Genomic DNA, 23,693 nt, shown 5'->3' on the forward strand with positions numbered 1-23,693 from the left:
TCTGTAGGCATATACTACGGGAACACCTTATAAAGCTTACTTTTATGATCTTTCAAATTCAAGTTTCAAATCAACCTACCATTCAACTACGGAGACTGAACTACTAACAATGTCATTAAGTAAACCATATATCAAATTGCCAAGCCAAGAATTTGTATAATGGAATGAAGGTATTAGGAGGAAGCGAGTAGCATGTTTAGCGCATCAGACTCGTTATCCATGGGGAAAGACCCACCGGTATGAACTGGGTAAGGGGGGTTGGTGGAAGCCGGATGAAGGAAACACTGCTCATGCAGGTAACAGAATCCTATAACGAGTAACTTTACTTCCTGAGATGTGATATTATGGTAAACCGGAAACAAATTTATTTAGGATGGCTGATCCTGACGCGTGATTTATTTTTCTTTTCCTTATACTCATTTGGTGCTAGGTACTGTTATTCCTAATCACTTCCAGTACTGGGGTTTATATAAACTGATCGAAAGAAACCGCAAGGAAGACCTAGACGAAAGTAGGAGAATACGTAGTATTAAAATGGATCTTAGAGAAATATAATGGGGTGTTATGGACTGGATTCACCTGGCTCAGAATAGAAACCAGTGGAGGGCTCTTGCGAACCCTGTAATGAACCTCCATGTTCCATGAAATATTGGTAGATTCCTGAATAGTTGAGCGACGGGCGACTTTTCAAGAAGGGCTGAGCTCCATGCAACTAGTTAGTTAGTTAGTTACTTACTTACTTACTTACTTACTTACTTACTTAGGGTGCACTGTTTAATGTCAATGTTTCATTCTCACCGAGGCTGCGGTTGTTTATGACTCAATTAACTAATTTTTAATTGTTTTTACTGATGAATTATGGATTGCATTTTTCAGAATTTCTGGATATAGGTTTCTATACCATAATAACTGAAAACTGTTATTGTTCCTTTTGTTATTTTGTTCATAATAGAGGCCACGATTTTCCTAAACGTATGAAAGACGTTGAACATTTCTGCTGAAAATATACTGTACAAGATATTTAAGTAAGGAAATGAATTTCCGTCCTCGAACTTGTGTACTTGCGTGCTTTGGGTTAAGTTTCTATGCAGCAGGATATCATATGTTCCTCACGACCTGATATGATGTAGAAGCTTCGTGTCTTGTTTCGCGTGTGCAGATTTACTTATTCGTGATACCTTACAGGCCCAGTTTAGATCATATCGTCCCGGGCAGGGTTCAACAGGAAATCGTGTTTTGTCTGCGGTAAAGAAGGCCGTGATCTGAGTGTGGGTACAGTTCTGCGATAAACAGACATCAGTTGCTTCTTTCATGATCGTGAGGGAAATAGCACACATGATCAGAAGTGAATTTCATTCGGAAACACCCCATTAGCATCTCTACAAAATACAATTTCATCCCTACTAAAAATAGCTTCTTTACATGAATTAAGTTTCAGTAGGACCGCCTCTATGGTCTAGTGATCAGGGTTCCTGGCTACAGATCCGGAGGTCTCGGGTTCGATTCCCGAAGCTATCAGATCTTCTAAGAAGTAGTGGGCCTGAGGATAATTGTGGATCTATTTCAAGGAAATAGCGGCTCCGGTCTAGAAAACCGAGATTATAGGCCGTGGAGATTCGCTGCGTTGACTACGTAACACCATCTAACAGCAAAAGTTATCACTAACTTCTCTGGCAAGCGGCGGTCGCTCGGTCGGTATAGTTCGCTTGCTGACTACAAGCCACGGAGTTTTTTCGGAGTTGGTTATATTTTTAGTGGCAAGATTTTCGTTTAAAGAGCTTCGTCTACTTTCAGTTACCCATGGCTCTGATATCCACTTCTATCTTCCGTGACCCGCTTTCCCTCCTCTTCTATGTAACCATCCACTTTCCCAGCTTGGCTCAAGTTTCTACTAACCAGACTGTTTCCGTTTCAATTCCGAAAGCTGCCATCGAGAGGGAAATAAAGAAAAATGTCTGGCAGTATAATGGCAATAAGTTGCTTGAAGAGAAATGCGAGGACAACCCTCAGAATATCAGCGAACATTAAGTGTATTTCATAAATTGGAGAATGTCCTACACAGTTACTGCATACTGAATCAACCTTCAGAGAATAACCACGTTCAACGCATTTATCCTAGGACGTGTCCGGCAAAACTTACGGAGTCTCATGAGGTGATTTCTGGGTTATCTGATCACACCATATCGGCTATTGAAGTTAGTCAGAGCCGAATGTTATGAGAGAACACGAATTAAGACACTTCGTGGAACTTTATTTTGTAGCAGTGAATCACTATTCACTAATCACAACAAAAATAGATGATGGGAGACGATAAATATCAGGAAAAAAAAAGGGTTATTTCGAGAGGAAGGAGGGAAACGTCTATCGGACTGTGAGAGGAATGAACACATTATGAGAGCTCTTCAGTCTCCACAAATAGCAGTATTATAGAGAAACGCAGAAGAAATTGTGGAGAACACTTTCGCAGAATTAGGTCTGGCGGTATTTCGTAGATTATAAAATATCAACCACAGGAAAAAGAGGTTTGGGAAAACCTGAGAAGCAATGGGAGGACTATATTTTGTAATATCAATAACAGGTCTCAATATCCCCAGTACTGAAAAGGTTAATGTTTTGGGACTATTTCATGACGCCCTCAGTGTCTGGACTATATGCCATCGAATGGTATGACAACTGATGAATGAATGATGAATTGCGTAGAATTAGGAAGGAAGTCGTGGTCTACAACAATAAGAATATATTGGAAAGGACATGCTGACACGATGAACTCATGTGCTTTTACAGGATTCCAAGAGATTCTTAAATATTAATCAAAATGAACAAAAAGTTTGGCCGGACTTATCAAATAATGGAAGTATTATGTTTTGTAACATTCGTTACAGGCCTCAAGGAAACGATTTATGATGATTACGATGATGATGAAACGAGAAGATTATTTTATACCTTAAACTGGAAACGACGGGACAGGAAGCAATCATGACCTGTATACAGATAAAGTGTGGGTATTCCCTTGGAAAGACTAAGGGAATTTGTGAAAAGTAGAACTCAGTATAGGCAGCCAGTGCCTCTGCCGAGATTATAGGCGGTTTCTTTCGGAGTACAACGAGCAATGGGCACTGAGCACAGGCAACCGGCGTGGCGTTCTGTATGCTGCGGTACTCAATTCATTTCAGCCTAAGCCAGAGGATTTGTGAACACACAACTGTAGTTTGTTCAGTTACCTTGTAATCAATTAGCTAGTCCCTATTGTCTGTATGTTAGTTGAATAGCTTGCTCGTCGATCGATTGATTGCACTTTAATGACCTTTTGGGCTACCCCCCAGTTAATTAGACATAAAAGTGCGAGAGGCAACGGTGTGCACGGTGTGTTTCCTGGCCTTTCCGGAGCTGAACTTCGATACCCACATTTCTGTCGTACTAATGTGCAGGGGAGAGGCGACGCGCATGTGCGGCTGAAGTAGTGAAAAAAATTGAAAGTTAAGGGTACGTATGGTAATCTAATCTACAAGTAAATTTTGATAAGGTATTTCGGGCTGTTTTCATGATGAATGAATTTAAAGTTCCACATCCTGTCTCATATTCGATAGATATGTCGTTGAGCTTGACGGTATTTAACGGGCCGGCACGGAATCATATAGCTTCAAATGAGATGTGAAGGTCATCATAAATTATGAGTATTCTGATAATTTACAAAAAATGATCTTCACTAAAATTTCTCAACTTTATGGGGTGTTTAAATATACTCAGTTCCGCTATTCAAGTTTTAGTGGAAGTGACGAGGGTTTCGTTACATTTCAGAAGTACAGTACCGGAAGTAGTAAATTATGAAGAAACTGTCGAAAATTTGTTCCTTGTTCCAAACTCCTTAGCTTTGTATACGAGGTAGTGTAGTTGGTTGAGGCGCTGTACTATAAGCCAGAAGGTCGCGGGTTCGAGTCCAGAGGAGTTGGATTTTTATCAATTGACCCAATCCCTCCAGCCGCACTATGGCCCCGGGGTCGACCCAGGAATGAGTACCAGGAATCTTCCTGGGGGGTAAAGGACGGCCGGCGCGTACGGCTGACAACCTTACCGCTATCTCTGAGCCGGCTGTCTAGAGAAAATATGGGAACCTCGACGTTTCACAATCTTATGGACTTCCACGGCCTATTACAAGGACAGCTTTACCTTTTAATACTTTTTCTAAATTGATATAAATGATTCAGCTTCAACAACGTTTGGCGGTTCCATGTTCATGTATTAACTAATTTAACGAAAGAAGGCAGAACATCTTTCTTTTACTTGCGTCACCACGCTCCGTCAAGGGGTTCCCGTATCGCCACGACAAGCCATTTCTCAGATTACGCTCCGTACATAGAAGGCACACTCCATCAACTACAGGAACGAGGATACGTCATCATCTGTTAGAGACCTAGACCGTCACGCAGTCATTAAAATTACTAGGCTCTAGATTTAACGTGCTTCTGGTATTCATACATCGGTGGGAATTTAAAATATACTTGCACAGAACGTTGTTTTCATAAAGTTGCCTACACAGTATATGACGTAGCTTGGTTCGTAGAGTGTATGGACTTTAAGTGTGACACGGTTTAATAAACAGTTAGAGAGAGAGCAGACAAGGCTTATTCCTTAATCTTGGGGTTTCACCCTAAACAGAGTAGGCATATTTTACGAACTGCGACACATGACCTCGAATTTAAAAAGGTTTTTGCCAAGACTTATCTTATTCCACTGTACCAGGATAAGATGCAATGATGGGCTTGTGTGAACATGGGATAAACTTCGAGATTCATAACATTGATACATTTCTGGACAAGCTAAACATAGCTGAACAATCAGACGTACAGCTGAATGACTATCACCTCTTCCATGAAGATTATAGCATTAGCTCCTTCACAAAGATCCCCTGTCCAGTTACGGACCGAGATCGATTCAAAGGGCACTGTTATGTACTACCTAGCTTCTTTGAACTTTATGAAACATTTCTTCTTCCTACATATCTGTACATTAAACAAGAAACGTAAAGAAGTATAAAATGCTAACCTGAACCATTTCACTTTGTACTGGAACCGCGTGGATAAAATATCATATTCAAATTTTAACCACTGAAGTGTGACAGGGAGCGGGGTTGATGGGGGGGGGAAATTGGTTGAAACTGCCTGTATCCTGGAGGTTTCCTCACAGGTCGCTATTACGCCTGCAGATTAATCAACGGTAATTGTGACGGAGGACGTGTAGTGCAGGAAGTGACATCACACTGCATTGTGTACGGGAACGAGGGTGAGGATACGTGCAACTCTGGAGCGAAGAAGGAATGAAAATTGCCACGATGGAAGGATTTCGGTGCTTAATAATGACTTTAGGTTACGAAATAATATCACAACAAGGTGATTCCTTCTCACTCTCTACAAACATGGTCTACGTCCCCATTTTAATGAAGAACTCTTCTATATAAGCTATGTGTGAGAACTGATTTCTTCTTTGTTTTCAGTTTTCTTTGCCCATAATGTGTAAAGTAAAGTAAAAGTAAAACTATCCCTGCAAGAGGCCGTGAATGCCCATAGGGTTTTGAGAGGTTGAGGGTCCCACACTATCTAGACAATTGGCTCAAAGATGGCGGTAAGGCTGTCAGCCTTACGCGCGGGCCGCGCTTTACTCCCCAGGATAATTATTTAATTAATTCTTGGTACTCACTTCTGTTAGAGGCCGAGTCGACCCCAGGGCCATATTGCGGCTGGAAGGATTAGGTCAATTGAAAAAATCCAGTAACCTCATAGGAACTTAAACCCGCGACCTTCCGGCTTGTAACATAGCCCCTCAACCAACTACGCTACCGCATGCCCCCTCCTATAATGTGCAGTGTAAGGAAATTTAAATATTACTTAAATATTCGTTCAACAAACTTATATACGCTAAAATTCCACAATCAAGCACAAACAATTTTCCGAAATGTTATACTTCCTGCTTCTGAATATCCATAGCGAGTACCAGAGATTAATTTTCTATAGATGAAACCGAACATAAGGGACTGATCGAAGAAAGGCAGACAACTGATTGGTTGCCCCAAAACATAAACTAGAAGTATTTACACAATAACTAACATGTTTCTTCCTTGTCTCTGTGGTACTTGAAAACTATGACCTCTTTTACAGCAAATGTACTTCTTACTCTTTACCTTTGCCTCAATCTCTTCAATTCAGCTCTGTGAATTCTTTCTTACACCTTCCAGAATACCAGTTTGTCGTAATGCTCCTAACAAGTAGCAGGATAACATTGACTGTTCTTACGAACAACTTTCAGTCACTTCACTAATTTATCCATCCGCCATACATCATTAGGTTTCTTAACATGTATTGTTCTCCGACGCTGAGGTCGTTAGCCTCACGCTCAGCTTCAAACTAAGAGAACCACGGGCTATTTTTGGCCTCACCCCTATCTTTCGACCTGTCAGGCTTGAATGACCCTACCAGGTAATGACTCTCTAGGTGATCAGGGCACATGAAGCTCCCTACAACATTAAGGTGGCCTCAAGAGGGGGCTAAAGTATTTACGTAATTTATTTTAGAATTTCTGTAATAAATAATGTAAATGCCTTAACTGTTCAATATATGTAGAAACATATGCTTAGAAGATCTGAATTATATTTACTGTGCTAAGAATTATCGGAATACGATAACATAAACAGTCTAATAAAACTTCTGTGTACTGCAGTGGGGAATTTACTTTTGCGTTTATATTATCTACTCCTGTGTTTTTTCTATATTTCGCATTCCTCAGTTGTGCCGGAAGAGGCTGGGCGAGGTTCCTAATTAAATTAGATTCATTCCTATGCTCCTCACGACAGAGAGAGGGCCCCCAGTGTGTCAGTATAAGCCCAATGAGCATCTACAATAAGATGCGCAACAACGGTAAGCATAAATACGTATGTTCCTGTTACGATTCTGAGGGTGATTAAAATATACAGCCAACAATGTTATGAACATAACAACGTTAATACCATGTTCAGGAGAATTATTCTGAAATTTTAAGTACTTGTACGAAATTGTTTTGTTAGGTAACTGTTAAGTACGGGCCTACTCTTTTGATGTAATTGTTAATTAATTGTTAAGTATGTGCCTACTGTTTTGATGTAATAATAACCATTCTTTATTTACTTGCAGTTTATTTAACGACAATTTCAGTTGCTCAGAATATATAGCGTCAAATGTTTCGTTATAGTTGTTAATGAATTGAAAAAATGTGGAAGGAGGTGGTAGTAACCAAAATAAAGATACTATACTGGCATTTGTCTGGAGGAACTGAGGGAAAATCACGAAAATCCTAAGTCAGGATGATCAGTGTCCTGGCCAAGAATCAAACCGAATACAGATCAGAAGCCATACGGCTTGAGTCAACTTCAATGGATGAATTAATTAATGCTTAACTAATTAAACATCACGCCAGGAAGACGTATGGGGGAGTGCACGTATAGCTCCATCAATCTTGGCTTAGGCACTAGATGGACGGGGTGGTCAGCATCACGCCTCGGCTGTTTCACCCTGAGGCAAAGAGCCCCAGGTACCCATTTTATAGGAAGGTGGGTGGCGCTGGTCTGGACGTTATGGAGAAGAGGAACATTCCTTGTCACTACCGAGAATTGAACCCCGACTGTTCGGTCCGTAGCCCGCTGCTATACCAACTGAGATGTCCCGGCTCTTACGCAGTTACTGATACTGTTGTTAAATAAACCACAAATCAAGAAATACATAAAATGGTCAAGATGCAGAACGTACACATATATAAAATTAATTTGAAGATGTCAGGCCCCGGTTCATACAAAGAAAAACACTATCTACCTTTCCGCAAAACACACCATAATTGAAGAGTAAATTTAATTTATAATCACTGGATCTTTAGACTTTTCCCATTGTCCGGTATTCTCGAAACTAGAAAAGGGAACGTTTCGGAAACTGGACTTGTTTCCATCCACATGTGGGAGAGAGTAGAAGACACCTACTCAGTTGGCTCCCTTAGAAAGAGCTAACCAGTCACTGAAAATTTCATATTTTTCCGGACAATATTACAAGCACAATACAAAGCTCACTTAACCTGGTATTTGAAAAGGTGACGTTTACTGCCAATGCAAAACCCTCATGAAGGTCTACAAGTGGACAGAGAACAATAGGTTCCTGACGAGTACAACCATAAAACGTCATAAAGCAAACTAATTACTGCATATTGTTCACAATTGCAAGCAGTCATTAGCGCTTCTATAATCTTTGAATGCCTCGGTAATTATTGCTTCAGCCTCTGGTACTGTTACAACAATAGAAGAATGCGCGGCTAGTACAGGAAGATAAACTGAAAGAGGTTTCTCAGGTTTTACACACAGAGATGTAAAGGATGTATTGCTTACAATAGGGACTGGGTGTTGCTTTGTGTAGGTGTATGGTTTATGGTAAATAAATACAGTAACATGCAAGGAATGGTGTACTCGTATTTGCTGTAATTATTCTCGAAAATTGCAAGGTAATTATTGGAAAATTAATATTATTGTGGAAAAATACTTGGATGAAATCTCGCTAACTTGAGTAAATTCTTCCTGAAAAATCTTATTATCAACAATAATTTACTGTGGTCCACTGATCCTCGTTCATAGCAATTGTTCTCCTTCTGATTTAAAAAAGGGCTTCCCAAACTTCTTGTATAAGGAGTGTCCCTTCATATTAGCACAGATTTCATCGCACCCCTCTTCTTAATTTTGTACGTATGAAGAATTTATTCAGAATTTTATTTTTAAAATAAACATATTTTAAATGAAAGCAGTCTTCTTGGATGTGGCGCCCTGTAGATATTGTGTTAACCGACGTTTCGGAGGAACACATCGTCTCCATCTTCAGGGTAGAAGAAAAAAGAAGAAATTCCACGAGCGAGGAACCAGCGTGAGCAGGTGTTACTATTAGTCTGTTAGTACATGCTCACGCTGGTTCCTCGATCGCCGATTTTCTTCTTTCTTCTTCTACCCTGAAGATGGAGGCGATATATTCCTCCGAAACGTCGGTTAACACAATATCTACACGGCGCCACATCCTATAAGACTGCTTTCTTCATAGTCACCCCCGTGAAAACCTCAAATCTCACAACATATTTTAGGTTTCACTAATTAATAATTCATTCATTCATCTGTAATCTGTCAAGACGACAGGTCCACAGTCTCTTCCAAAACAGTTCCTCCACTTGATGCGATCTAGAGCTTTCTTCTTGAATGAAAATATCCTCTTCTGTCCGCCCCTCTATCTTTCCTTTAATAACTTCTTTAAGAAGGCAGTTACCGCGTAATTTATAACCAATCCAATTAGCCTTCCGTTTTCTTATTTCGTGTAGGATATTCCTCTGCTCACTGACTCTAACTAACACTTCTTCACTTCTCACACAATCGGTCCAACTGATCTTCTCCATCCTTCTCCAACACCACATTTCGAAGTTTTCCATGTGTTTCTGATCTACTGCCCTAAGTGTCCAAGTTTCAGCCCCATACAAAGCGATGCTCCAAACGTAGCATTTCACTGGTTTCTTTCTCAAATTTAAGTCCAATTTGCTGGTAAAAAGATTCTTCTTCTTGCTAAACGCAACTTTTGCCATGGCAATCCTAGATTTAATTTCACATGTACTCGTACACCTTCCATCATCTGTTAACAAGCTCCCCAAATATTTAAAACATTTCACATTCTCCAGTTGTTTTTGGTCTATTTTTATTGTGACTGGGGTTGGTTGTCTCGAAATTTTGATTACTTTTGTTTTTTCCACATTCATTTCCATGCCATAGCACTTTCCAATTTCGATTAGTCTATCAATCATACCATGTAGCACAGTTTCTTCCTTAACCATTAACACTATGTCATCTGCATATTTCACAGTTTGAATAATTTGCCCTCCTACTTTGAAGTCACCGAGCCCATCCAGAGCTTCCTTGGTAAGGCATTCGCTGTACAAGTTGAACAGAATTGGTGATAAACAGCATCCTTGTCGAACTCCTCTTCCAATCTGCACACTTCCTGTCCAGTCGTACTCTAACTTTCTGATCCATGTACAATTTGCTAATCAATCTTCTTTCATGCCAATCGATACCTGTTTCTTTCAGGATCTGCATTAATTTGGTCCAGTTTACCCGGTCAAATGCCTTCTGCCAGTCTATGAAGCAAACACACAGTTCTTCATCTATCTCCGAAGTTCGTTCTGCTATAATTCTCATCATCCCAATTGCATCCCTGGTTCCTTTTCCTCTTCTAAATCCAAACTGACCCTCTCCAAGTACATCCTCTATTCTCCTTTCGATTCTTCTTTTAAGTATCTTTACTATTATCTTTGCTGTATGTGCAATAAGGCTTATTGTGCGATGGTCGCTGCATTTTGTAGCTTTTGTCTTTTTCTTTAAGGCAATCATTGTCACTTCTGTAAAGTCCTTGGGCCACTTCCCAGTTTCATATTTATCAAAATTCTACAACTGCACGAAAGTAAATAATCTATTTCTAAAACCGTTAGAATGACAATCCAATTATACTGCATAGTTTTTCTAGAATATCCAGTGCCCTCTTAGCCAACTAGTCGCGGCCATACGGGGGGGGGGCACTCCACATTTTGCAAACCACTTAGTTAACATATTTTTATTACTATGATCGACAATCTCGCGAACACTGACCTATTTCACCTACAATGAAATCCAATTTGGTCTGTTCCTCTACTATTAATTTCCAAATCCATCATCTTTTTAGATTTGTAACATAATTTTATTTCCAGATATTAATCATCAATTTAATGTTTTCTTTAAGTTCTTTAATTATTTTCTATATTCTGAAATTCTTATAATACTTTAATTAATTTATCTTTGATCTATTCACTTCTATGGCATCGAAGAACCATTTATGGAAAGATGGAAAATTTACATGAAAGAACTTTTGGCCTGTGAATGAAACACTCACTCACTCATGGAGCTGAGCCCTTCTTGAGAAGCAGCCAATTTTACAGCCACTCAACAACTTCCAAGCATTTTATGGAGACCGAAGGTTCATTACCGTGTTCACAACAGCCCTCCACTGGTACCTATCCTGAGCCACATCAATCCAATCCATAACAACCCACTCTATCTAAGATCCATTTTAATATTGTCCACCCACATACACCTTGGTCTTCTCATTGGTCTCTTTCCATCCGGCTTCCCACCAATATCCTACATGCGTTCCTCTTCTCCCCAATTCATGATACGTGCCCTGCCCATCTCATCCTCCTTGACTTGATCATTGTAATTATACTTGCAGAAGAGTACAAGTTACGAAGCTCCTCATTATGCAGTTTTCTCCAACCTCCTAATGAATGAAACAAGACATCATATTACTATCTTGCAGGATTTTACTGTAAATTTATTTTTATACGTATATTTTCTTAGTAAATTGTGTCAATTTGTTCTGAATGTATCTGTAAGAAAACTGAAACTGGAAACGTAAAAAAATAAAAATAGCGACCTTCTATATTATCCGATTTTCTAGCACTGCTGTGGTCATAACTGAAACACGTCAAATATTCCTCAGATGGCCCCTGAGATCCTTCGGACTGCCACTAATAAGAGATGAAGATTACAGAATCAACAGTAAATAGGAATGTTTCCCTAACCTGTGTGGTAGAAAATACAAATTACTGTCCTCAAGAACAGTTTCACTTTCGTACCGCCCACCAGTTTACCCAAACTGTATCAATTGTTACAAGATTTTCTAGACTTTAGACTCGAAGTGTAGACGGAAGAACATGTGACAAATTTAGCTTGTTAAGCTGGAAATCCAGGTCCTATGTCAGAATTTAAACATTCTCGAATGGCGCGATGGTGATCGGCGTGGGTGTGGGGGTCACACAGGAACACCCCGATCGATGTGAACTCGGTTCTCAACTTCCAGACCGCTTCAGTGAAAACGACAGTGACGGTGTGCTCAGTAACTTCACCTGGAAGGTTAAATTGCTCCGCAACCAGTAACTTGGCAGCTACAAGGTAAAATCGTTGGTATAATTCCAACTCTGATCATCCCATACTTAATAAACGAAAATTTATTCATGCCTCAAACCTACTTAATCCGTTCCTCTTATACCTTAAAGTATCGAGGTTGATTTTCTTTTTCATTTTGATCATTTCATAGACCGTAAGACTCCTTGGACGGGTGATCAGGTCGTCGCAAGGCCTCAGCCTAAACACAGGACAATACAAACACAGAATAAACGCATGCACCTACCAAACATCCATGCCTTGTGTGGGATTCGAACCCACGATCCCAGCTTCAGCGCAAGCGAAGATAGTACATTCCTTAGACCGCTCGGCTACCGTGAACGGCCCTCAAACTTACACTAATTTAAATTAGCCCTGTTTTATTTCGGTCAATAGCTGTCACACAGAATACGTATTGCAACCCGAGTTAAAGTGTGAACTAAGCAGAAATCCACGAAATTGCAACTTCCTGATATACACTATTTAAGGCACTCAAATCCAGAGTGTTATGATTGGTTGAACATGTAAATAGGGTACAAAAATGCATTATTTCCTTATATATTAACATTAATCGTCCAGTTAGACTTCTAAGCGGGAGAGGTAAATTCTCAAATTGTCTGTGTCTAACTACCAGCATCTTGAGGTGTCGACATTATTAACCTCAACAATAGATTCAAATGAGTGGCTAGCGTCACATTTCCGATGAACAAGCCCGCAGCAGACAAATTCATTAGATAAGACGTAGGATGGGCCCCAGAGCAGGTTTGAACTTGACGGAGAAGATAAATATATCTCCTCTAAGAAAATTCCCTACAAGAATTCCATGGTCATTACTTTTGTCTTAGTGCGAGCTCTATGTGGCCTGTCATATATTATCCAGTATTATGAAAATAAGCACCTTCTTTTACTATTCAATTTCTCACCTGTGATGAAAATTTTGCCCCTTAAGATAGCCCTTTCTCTGCTCATTATTTTGATTGACGCGGATCAGGCCCCTTTCACTACCCACTCCCTTGAGCCTCATGATCACATTCCTTGGAATCTGCCCCTATAACCGAGACAATTCCTGAGTCTACACTCTTCATACTTAGAGATGGGAAGCAACATTCTCCTCCAAAACGTCGGTATCAGCCTGCAAGACTACACAAGATGGCAAATGCCACATAATCATATACTAAGAAATATGATTTCGTTACCGATTCTCATTTCATATCTTAACAACAAGTTCTAGGAAGAACTTATAGCCCACTTTCCTTTCGCAAAATCAGAGTATCTGATACAAATAGAAAGAAAGTTGAGTAAATTTGCGTAATGAAGCCAAGAGAAAACAATGCAGTTTGAGAGGCTGCAGTGTTGGTAGTACTGAAAGGACGGATTTATAGAGTATGCCGCTAAGATGACCTCAGGTGGCATAATAAACGTAACAGATTTCATGAAGTGTGTTCAAGCAATATTGAGGTCTTGCCTCAACAATTTGAGAGGCTGAAATACTGGTATGGCCGCGCCATAGCTCAAGCGGTTTGTTGCTGGCTTCCCACCGCGACGGCCCGGGTTCGATCCCGGGTCTGGTCACGTGGGATTTGTGGTGGACAAAGTGGCGCTGGGCCTCTCCGAGTACTTCGGTTTCCCTTGCCAATCTTCATTCCACCAATTGCTCCACAATCACCCTCACCTATCATCTGGGGCTGGTACAATAGGCCAGAAGTGGCCGCAGTACAAGGGACTTAGTCCCACCCGACTAGCAATAAAAAAATATTGGTATTGTTGATTGGACAGTATTGTGAAATACGCAGTTGAGATGGCCTCATGTGGCATGATATACATTCCACGTTTCATGATGACTGGTACAAGAATACAAAGGTTGTTACGGACAGATACACAGATAGCAGTGTGACAATATAACATATTTATAAATATGGAAAGTAGGCTAACAATGGGTGAAGTAACAGTAAAGTTGTCCCTTTGCTTCATTAATTATTACACCGTGAAGGCGTATGGTACAACGCAACTCCGTCCAATCGAACGCCGCGTACACTTACTGGTGCGTCAAAGTTACGTCTCATTTCAACTGCGTTTTCTATTTATGCCAGTGTTTACAAACAACCGGGATTTTAATATCAAATTCAGCTTAATTATTCCAATTTTTTAATTTAATTAGTCGCCTCTACCATAAACACCAGACAGAAGCCTTAATCCAAACAGTAAGTAAAGTAAAAGTATCCCTGTAACGGCGAACTCGAGGGATACGAGCGAAAGTATCAAAATATTTGATCTCGTCAACCGCTTCTCTCACCACACCGCTCCACAGCCACCTAGGGCACTTCCGTATACACAGCCACTTTAATACTTGCTCGTGGGCCGCAACTCACTCACTGCTCGCATTTGTCGTAGAACGACAAGTTACGTAGGTCATACTGTCGAAATCACCCAGCCAGATCCAGTGATTACATTACCCTCTTTAATAAAACCACAGGCTGATGTTGCGTCAATATCAGGAAACGGAAAGTGCAGTGAAGAGTCGGCATGCACTGGCCATGGAAACCATAAACATGGAAGTGAGAGCTGCTAAGTCTATTGCCGATTTCAGTGCTTCCAGCACAGCTTTCTGAGTAAACTAAGTCTGTCTTGCATTTAACTTACTCTTGTACACGTATATCTTACTAGCAAGAAGCATCTATTACACTAAGTTTAAAGTGGCGGGGCATGGACGGCAGAGGAATCAGGGTTCTATTGCCGGGACGGGAAAGAGATATTCATCTTCTCCACCGCGCCCAGATAGCTCTGGGGCTCAGTCTCCTGCACTATGAGTATTGGAGGCTCTTTCCCCAGGGGCAAAATTAGCAGGGCGTCCAGCTGACCGCTCACCTCCATCTAGTGCCGAGATTATGAATGGTGGAGCTATACTCCCACTCCCCCATATATCTTTATGGCTTAATTAATTAAGCCCAGGGGTAATTTTACATATATTTTTAGATTGAGAAATCATATTAATTTGCAAACGGCCAGCTCTCCTTACCGTGGTTGCATATCTTGTCCATTGGTATTTCATGTTCTGGTTCCATGTACACACTTAGTTTATCCTTCCCACAATCGCAACACGGAAGCATGGTTGACATTTTTGTCTCTCCATACAAACAAAAGCCTCTTTATCCATTAGTTCTTATACTATGCTCTAATGAAGAGAAGGCGAGGAATTGCCAAGGACAGCTCAGATGTATTATGATAACTAAAAACACTGATATAAGCTTTGGAAGACTCCAACTCCTGCCATTGGCACACTGAAGCTCAACAGTTGTCTTGCCTTCTCTTCGTTGGAGGATACTATATAATTACCGAGCAACTTTCTGTTACTTCTTTACGATCGATAAATCGACATCTTACGATCCACTAAATGATACATCCTCATGGAGTTCAATTGGCATAGACCTGCAGTATTTTTCACGTCTGACTGATCGTTAAGATTCGTAAGATGAATTACCTCTTCCATGTTCACTTCATTTGATGTTAAATGCGTAATGTACACACTGGTCTTAGGATCTGGCAGAGACTGTAGAGTGATTAAAGACGCAAAATGGGAACTTACAACACACTTTGCTGTCCGCTTGTCACTTTCTTAGTTGGGCGAGTTTCGGTGGACCCACATGTGGCCAACACAAACAAGCTTCGCTGTCTCGTTGTGTGGGATGGGCACTGAATAGTTTCATAAAGCCATAAAGTCGGGCTCCATACAGGTCCATATGAAATGCACTGTAGTGGTGGAGGTCGGTGAGGGCTTTATATCAACTGCGGTATAAATCGATTGAGCCACTACAGGCAGCAGGCAATATCAATTTCTCCCCCTTCCCTTGATCCCGGGGTCCGGAATTATCGTCAACTGTCAACGGGGAGCGGCGGGTGCTATTGTCAGCTATCCAGGGAGTCCGCCCTAGGAGACCGTGGTTCGGTCATGTTCAGCTACATACCGTCAAAGCCGTCTGCATTGCCACCAGATTAACTTTTAGTTCTTAACAGTTGCTGCAATGGTTCGGAAGCCAATCGGTGGTTATTTCCGGTAAAAATAATAATGGTTTCAGTTATTCCTTGCTAAAGTTCAGTTCAGGTAACCATCTCTAAGCCACTGTAATTAAAGTTTAACTTCACAGCCGTGACAGGTGTATTCAGGTTTCGAAAGCAGGAATTATCCAGATAAGACCCTTATGCTCGGAATTACTGGGATTTTGGGCTTTGTCAATTGCCAAGTGTTCTAGAAACCATAAAAAACAACGTTTCGGAAATTGGATCTGTTTCCGTCCTCGGGTGAGGAGATGGAGGCGCCTACTATACTCAATCCATTAGAAGAGATCCTAAAACGACTTAATAAAGTAGGTGATTTACCCTCACATGAAGACGGAAACAGATCCAGCGTCCGAAACGTTGTGTTCTCTAATTTTTTAGAGTATCGGACTACGGAAGATGTCCACAAATCCAGCAGTTCAGACTGTCATACACTATCGTCAGAACCCTTAAGAATATGCATTCTTAATGTTTTGTATTCTTCACTTATCCAAAATATTCACTCGTTATAGATGAAAATTTCTGTTGACAAATTGAATCAACAATACAGACAGTACCAGGGGCGGCCCGCGTATAGGCACTGCGGAACTGCAGGACCCCCAATTTCCACTTGATATTATCGGTAACATTTATGTAACGAGTCCTTTTTTCTTTAATTCTTACGTTACACTTGTACAATAAAATATATAATCCTTAAGCTTAATGTCAGTAGCCAAATCTTTGTATGGAACTGTGAGTTTCACAGTTCAAGCGGCGAGGTGTTCGTTGACTGTGCGCATGCGCACATAGGAAGCTACACGCGACGCTGCAAGGGAGAGGGAGCACTGCAGGAACGACAGTGCCGACCGGTGCCGACACCGGCGTGTTGGTGGAAGGTAGTTTTTTTTTTACACCGCGTGTGTTGTGCTTAAAAAATATGAGTTAATTGTAGAATTAAATTATTATCCTGCTTCCAGCTATTCTATTTGATTCAGTTTTTTTCGGTTCTTTTATTTAACAGAAAAGTTTAACCATGACGTTGCATCCCCGAGAAATAATTTCTGTGACTCTAACTGAACTTCAACAGCTTAAGTTTTCACGACTGTCTTCCCTTGAGAAAGTTGCAGTTAAGAAAGAGGTCGTTTAACATCTGATATTCTAATATCTCAGCCAGGCATCAGCAAGAACAAGAAATATATTCGTAGATTTAATTCTGAATGGTACCAACGGAAAAGTTGGCTTTGTGGCTGTGAAGTAAAAAATACACTGTTTTGCACCCCGTATTTGCTGTTTAGGGGTGATGTAACGTGGACAAAAGATGGTTATAGAAATATAAAAAAAACGAAAGAAAAAATTGAAAAGCATGAGAAGTCAAAGAAGCACGTTAATAATGTAGTTTCACTGTCACTTTTGGAACAGTAAGTATTAAGGAGAAACTTAGTGAGGCATAGAGACTTTCAATCGATGAGCATAAAATAAAGGTTAAAGAGAATGGATTTCATTTTTAAATGAATAGATTAAGATTGAATTGTAACAATTATGCTTAAAGTAAATAAAAAATTTCTGATTTTGTTCTTTTAGGGTTTTAACAAGTTTCTGAATAAATTTTCTTTTTAAAAAGTTTGTTTCCTTTTATACGATTTCAAAACAAAGACTACAAATTTCTGGAGCAGCATCCCCACTAATTTTAGCTACGAGCAGCGACTGGACAGTACAATCTGAACCTAAGAAAATATCCTTCAACAATGTCATAAGCATTAAACCAAGAAACAAACATATCTCTATATATGTTCTAGACTAGAATAAATTAAAAAAAATATTTCAATTACAAGAATGTTAGCTGTAAAAACTCGTACTTTCCTGTAAAAATGTGATTATTAAGCAGTTTAATAGATGGAAATAAAATAAATCCCTCATGCTGTATACGATCTGCTAGCACATGTAAGCCTGGAAGATCAGTTGCCAAGAATGCATTCACTTGTCTATCACACCGAAATACTTACAAATCACTTTGCATCATTCTTCATGGTATAGCACATACACTACACACCACTGTGCACATTTTATACTCCCACTGAACAGGACTGCCAGCATTACACCTATGAAAACATGTCTTTCACTTAGCATATCTCCTTGTTATAAGCAACATTTCTCCATTCAAACAAGATATGTACATAAAAGTGGAGACTTTCGAAACCATTCTCAAACACTATAAAATCTCACTACACATCACTGTATTAATCACACACAAAAATATAACGTCACACTAAAGAATTTAACTTCGCTTTACACTCGACATTATTGTGACCAATACAACATACATTATACCCACCACACTATCACACAGAACTAAGATATAAATTCAAAAACTAAATTCTTCGATGGGAACTACATTCACTTTACACCCTCTTCTTACAAGTACTTATACTAATGCAAAAGAGATGTATATCATTCTCACTAATAACCTACTCACACCTGTCATATTCAGAGGCTACATACCAAAACTACACCCTCTTTTCTGTCATACTAAATATGCACTCATAAAATCTAATTCACTCTCTATCCATATAACCACTAAAACACATTTTGTGCAAATCACTGTACATACTTCGCACGAGATTATTAATAATACTGAAATAATAACCTCAAAGACACATTGTCTTTCACTACACACACACTTTCTTTCGTTAAATCAATAAATGTAGGTTTTGGTGTATTCTTCCTTCACACACACACACTTCACTTTCAGTTCACAAGGGAAACACTTCGATGTCCTTGTGGAACAGAGGAAACACAAGTTTGTAACATTTGGTACACTCGCCATTACTCGGTCCAGGACAATACACACACTAAAGCCTACCATTTGCACTATATCACTGAATCATTTAAGATTTACTTTCAAGCAGATAATTAATCACAACTGGAACATATATGTACAAAAACACACACACATATCACCCTCTTATTAGTTATAAACTCATCTTCATACCAGGAAACAAACCTACCTTCGTGTTCTACACCGGATATTAAGGTCACAGTGACAGGGCAGCCAACCGCTTAACATGACTGAAACAGAAATATTCCATCATCAGTTCCGTTACAGGAAGGCAATTTTCACCCTATTTTTACCCACATTCGTGAGTAATTCATATTCTACTTCCAAACAGGCAGGGAAATTCGGGAGAAACATATGCCACGCAGTCACTCAATTGTTCTCGTATCCTTCCAGGACAAAGTAGGGAACGACTTCACTGATAATAAAGATTTTTCGTCATAACGTTATGCCACTGGAGGGCAGCAAAATGCCATAATATGTAATATTCAGTAGTCAATTGTATCACCGTGGGGCATTCGCAAACTCGTGAGGTGGGAGCGGCGTTTTCGACACAATCTAAGTTATCACGTAGCAATATAGCATCGGAATATAAGAGCACAGATTGATATTATGGGTGGAAACACAGTACACACCATCAACTTTATACATAACATCATATCTCGAATAATATTCCATGTTACGACATTCCTATATTACGTTCGTTGAAATAGCAGCTTCGTAAATGACGTCACTCTAAGGTGTGTGCAATAAACTACTGCGCATCCAGCTGTAACTCAGGGGGTACCCTTGGGTACGATTCGCTGACGTTAGGTTAGGTTAGGTTAGGTTAGGTTAGGTTAGGTTAGGTTTGCGCAGTAGACTACTGCGCATCCATCTATTTCTTGGAGGGGTCGAAGCTCGGTAATTTACACTAATGTTAGGTTGTGAGAGTACATTATGATAGGTGTGCGCAAATAACTACTGCGCATAATTATGGTATGTTGAGCACGGGTTAGCCGTCCCCAATTTCTTACCATTCCATGTATCTGATAGCGTATGAAATCATTATTTATTTATATGGGTCATTTTATTTCCGAATTTTCACACATGGTAGACTCCTGCATATACTTTTCTGTTATTCTAACTACGTAATCTATGAAACCTGGCATATATTTCGATATTTATAAATGACGTAAGTATATTTTTCCGAAATATTGACATTGCAGAACGCTCCCAAGTCCATTATATCACAATTATATGGATTGACTCTTACAATTTCCAACAGATCCCGAAATATTCTCTTTTAAATTGTTTCCATTATTATTAACTTTATTACGTTTTTCGACATATGTGAAGAATATACATATAATCCATATCAAAGGTATCCACCCCACAATAGTAGTGCTCAAATATTCGATAGGGAAATCACTGATTACGATCTGAAGCTAAGAAAATATTCTTCAACCATCTTCTAAGCATTAAAAAACTAACACATCACTATTTATTTTCTATAAAAACCTATAAAATACAATTACAAGAATGTTAGCTTTTATAGGTCGTGCTTTCCTGTAAGGAATGTGATTCTATAAGGAGTTTAATTCTCTCTGTGTATTTTATAAAACCTTGAATATACGTGTATTACGTTATTCCTAACGTTCTTAAATACATTTTTTTCGATATATTGACTTTTAAGAACGCTGTCACGTGTATGAAATCATAATTATCTTGATTGACTCTTACAATTTTCAACATTTCCGCAAATATTCTCTTTTCCAATGTAGCCGTTATTCATTTTAATATGTTTTTCGACAGAAGTAAAATATATAAATATTCTTCATATAAAATGTATCCACTCCACCCTACTAGCGCTCAAATATTAAATAGGGAAATAGCTGATTACGATCTGGACCTAAGGAAAAAATGTATTCAATTCTCTTCAAAATATTATTACACAAAACGAACACTTCAATATTTGTTCTAGACTAAACTATAAAATGCAATTGCAAGAATGTCATCAGTCACAACTCGTGCTTTCCAGTACACTATGTGATTATGTAAGGACTTTAATAGATGGAAAGAAAATAATTCCTTAATGCTCTACACTACCTGCTCACACATGTAAGCCTGGAAGATTAGATGGCAAGAATGCATTCCCTCTCCTATCACACCAAAATACACTTCTAACATAGAAATCACTTGCAAACTTTCTTCATTCTATAATACACACTCTACACCCCACTGTACACATTTTACACAATAACAATGAATAGGATTCCGAGCATAACACCAGTGACAACATCTGATTCACTTCGCATACCACCCTGTTATAAGCATGTATTCTTCATCCAAAAACATTTGAACATAACATGGGAAACTTTTGAATCCATGGAGGGGGAATGGAAATCTTAATATTCTTTATAACATTACTACACCACACTAAACATCACTGTACATATTACAAAAAATAAAATCACGTTAGCGAACTTGAACTTCACTATACACTCGATATTATTGTGACCAAGACAACATATATTATACCCACCACTCTCTCTGTCACACAGAACTAAGATATAAATTCAACATTAACCTCTTCAATGGGAACTAGCACTTCACTTTGGACCCTCTTCTTACAAGGATTTACAATAATACAAAAGGAAACATACATATATCATTCTGACTGAGAAAATACTCACACGTGTAATATTCAGAGGCTACATACCAAAACTACATCGTGTTTTCTGTCATACCGAATATGCACTCATAAATTCTAATTCACTTTCTATCCATATAAACACTATTACATATTTTGTGCAAATCGCTTTACATTTTTCAAACGAAATTATGAATAAGAGTGCAGGTATAACCGCAATGACACATTGCCCTTCACTACACACCCACTATTCTAATATGACCTTACTTCCGTTAGCTCAATAAATGTACGTAATTGTGTATTCTTCCTTCACGTACACGTCTGTTTCATGGTTCAGAGGGAAAACAGGTTTACTTGTGGAACAGAGGAAACACATATTGTAAAATTTTATGCACTCGCCATTATTCGGCACATTAAAGCTTAAAATTTTGAACTGTTACACTGAATCTTTTAAGATGTAATTCAGGCAGATAATTAATCAGAACTTGTACATATGTGTGTATAAACACACACACAACACCGCCTTATTATTCATCTATATCTCTCCATAACAGGAAGGAAACGTACCTTCATGTTGTACACCGGATATTTAGGTCACAGTCACATGGCAGCCAACCTTTTAACATGACTGAAACAGAAATATTCGATTATCAGATAGATTACAAGATGGTAATTTTTCACGCTATTTTTATACACATTTTTGTTTATATTATCGTCCTGCTTTCTATACAGGAGGGAAATAAGGGCGACACAATTGCGAAGCAGTCAGTGAACTGATCGCGTATCCATACACGAGAAAGTAGTAAAGGAACTCACTGATAATAACGATTTCTCGTCGTAAAGTTATGCCATTAGAAGGCAAAATAACGGCACAATATATAATATTCAGTAATCATTTGTATCATCGTGAAGATGCGCAAACTCGTGAGGTTGGAGCGCACTTTTCGTCACATTCTAAGCTATAGTGTAGCAATAAAATCTCAGAATATACAAACATAGATTAAGATTATGGTCTGAAAAACAGTCAACACACTCTATTTTATATATAACGTCATGTTTCGATTTATATTCGATGTTACGACAGTTCTAGATCACGTTCGGTTAAATAGCCGCTTCGTAAATGACGTCATTGTTACGTGTGCGCAATGGACTACTGCGCATCCATCTTTACCTCAAGGGGGCTGGTCCTTGGGTACTATTCATTGATGTTAGGTTAGGGGACGTTAGGTTAGGTTAGGTTAGGTTAGGTTTGCGCAGGCATCTAGTGCGCATCCGTCTGTAAGTCAGGAGACTGGCCTTTGGGTACCATTCGCTGATATTAGGTTTGGGTAGGTTAGGTTAGGTTAGGTTAGGGCAGTGGGCATTCATCTGTCCCTTTCAGGTGTCGAAGCTCGGCAAGTTGCGCTGGTGTCAGGTTGTGAGCGTAGATTATGATAGGTTTGCACAACTGACCACTGCGCTTCGTTATGATCAGTTGAGCAAGTTTTGGCCGTCGGAATTATCTTACAACTGAATATGTTTGATAGCGTATGAAATCACTATATATTTAGAAGGGACATTTTATTTCTGAATTTTCTCACATGATAAATTGTTGCATATATTTTTCTTAAAACTCTCTACGTATTCTATGAAACCTGGAATATATTACGTTATTCCTAACGTTATTAAATACATTTTTTTCGAAATACTGACCTTTCAGAACGCTCTCACGTGCATGATATCACAATTATCTTGATTGACTCTTACAACTTTCACCATTTCCGCAAATATTCTCTTTTCTAATGTACCTAATGTTAACTTTATTACGCTTTTCGACATATGCGAAGCATATACATATACTTTATATAAAAGGTTTCCACTCCACATTACTAGTGCTCAAATATTAAATTCGGAAATCGCTGATAACGATCTGGACCTAAGGAAAAAAATGCATTCAACGCTCTTCAAAACATTATTACACAAAACGAACAATTCAAAATGTGTTCTAGACTAAACAAAACAAAAATTCAATTACAAGAATACATATATCATTCTGATTGATAACATAGCTCAATCGATATAGGAACTTGGCTACAGATTGTACAACCGAGGAAGCAGAGTCTGACTCTCGGTAAGGTTAAGATATCTTCCTTTTCTTCACAAGGTCCAGACTGACTCTGCCCTCATCATTCCTAATGGGTACTGGGGTC

At 39.2% G+C, this 23,693-nt stretch overlaps 1 protein-coding gene across 3 annotated transcripts in view; it reads right to left on the reverse strand.

Moving 5' to 3' along the window:
- The window catches only part of LOC111872703 (methylmalonic aciduria and homocystinuria type D homolog, mitochondrial), a 125,503-nt gene that overhangs the window by 35,218 nt on the left and 66,592 nt on the right, over positions 1 to 23,693 (reverse strand). For 2 of the 3 annotated variants that reach the window (XM_023866852.2, XM_023866850.2), the window contains exons 2-3: positions 22,072 to 22,132; positions 19,045 to 19,105 (exon numbers count right to left, since the gene is read on the reverse strand). The gene's annotated coding sequence lies outside the window, so the exon portion shown is untranslated. The remainder of the gene's footprint in view (positions 1 to 19,044; positions 19,106 to 22,071; positions 22,133 to 23,693) is intronic. The other variant, XM_023866851.2, reaches the window with a different exon arrangement.

The sequence above is a fragment of the Cryptotermes secundus genome, unplaced genomic scaffold, assembly GCF_002891405.2.
Source record: "Cryptotermes secundus unplaced genomic scaffold, Csec_1.0 scaffold374, whole genome shotgun sequence".
Lineage (NCBI taxonomy): Eukaryota > Metazoa > Arthropoda > Insecta > Blattodea > Kalotermitidae > Cryptotermes > Cryptotermes secundus.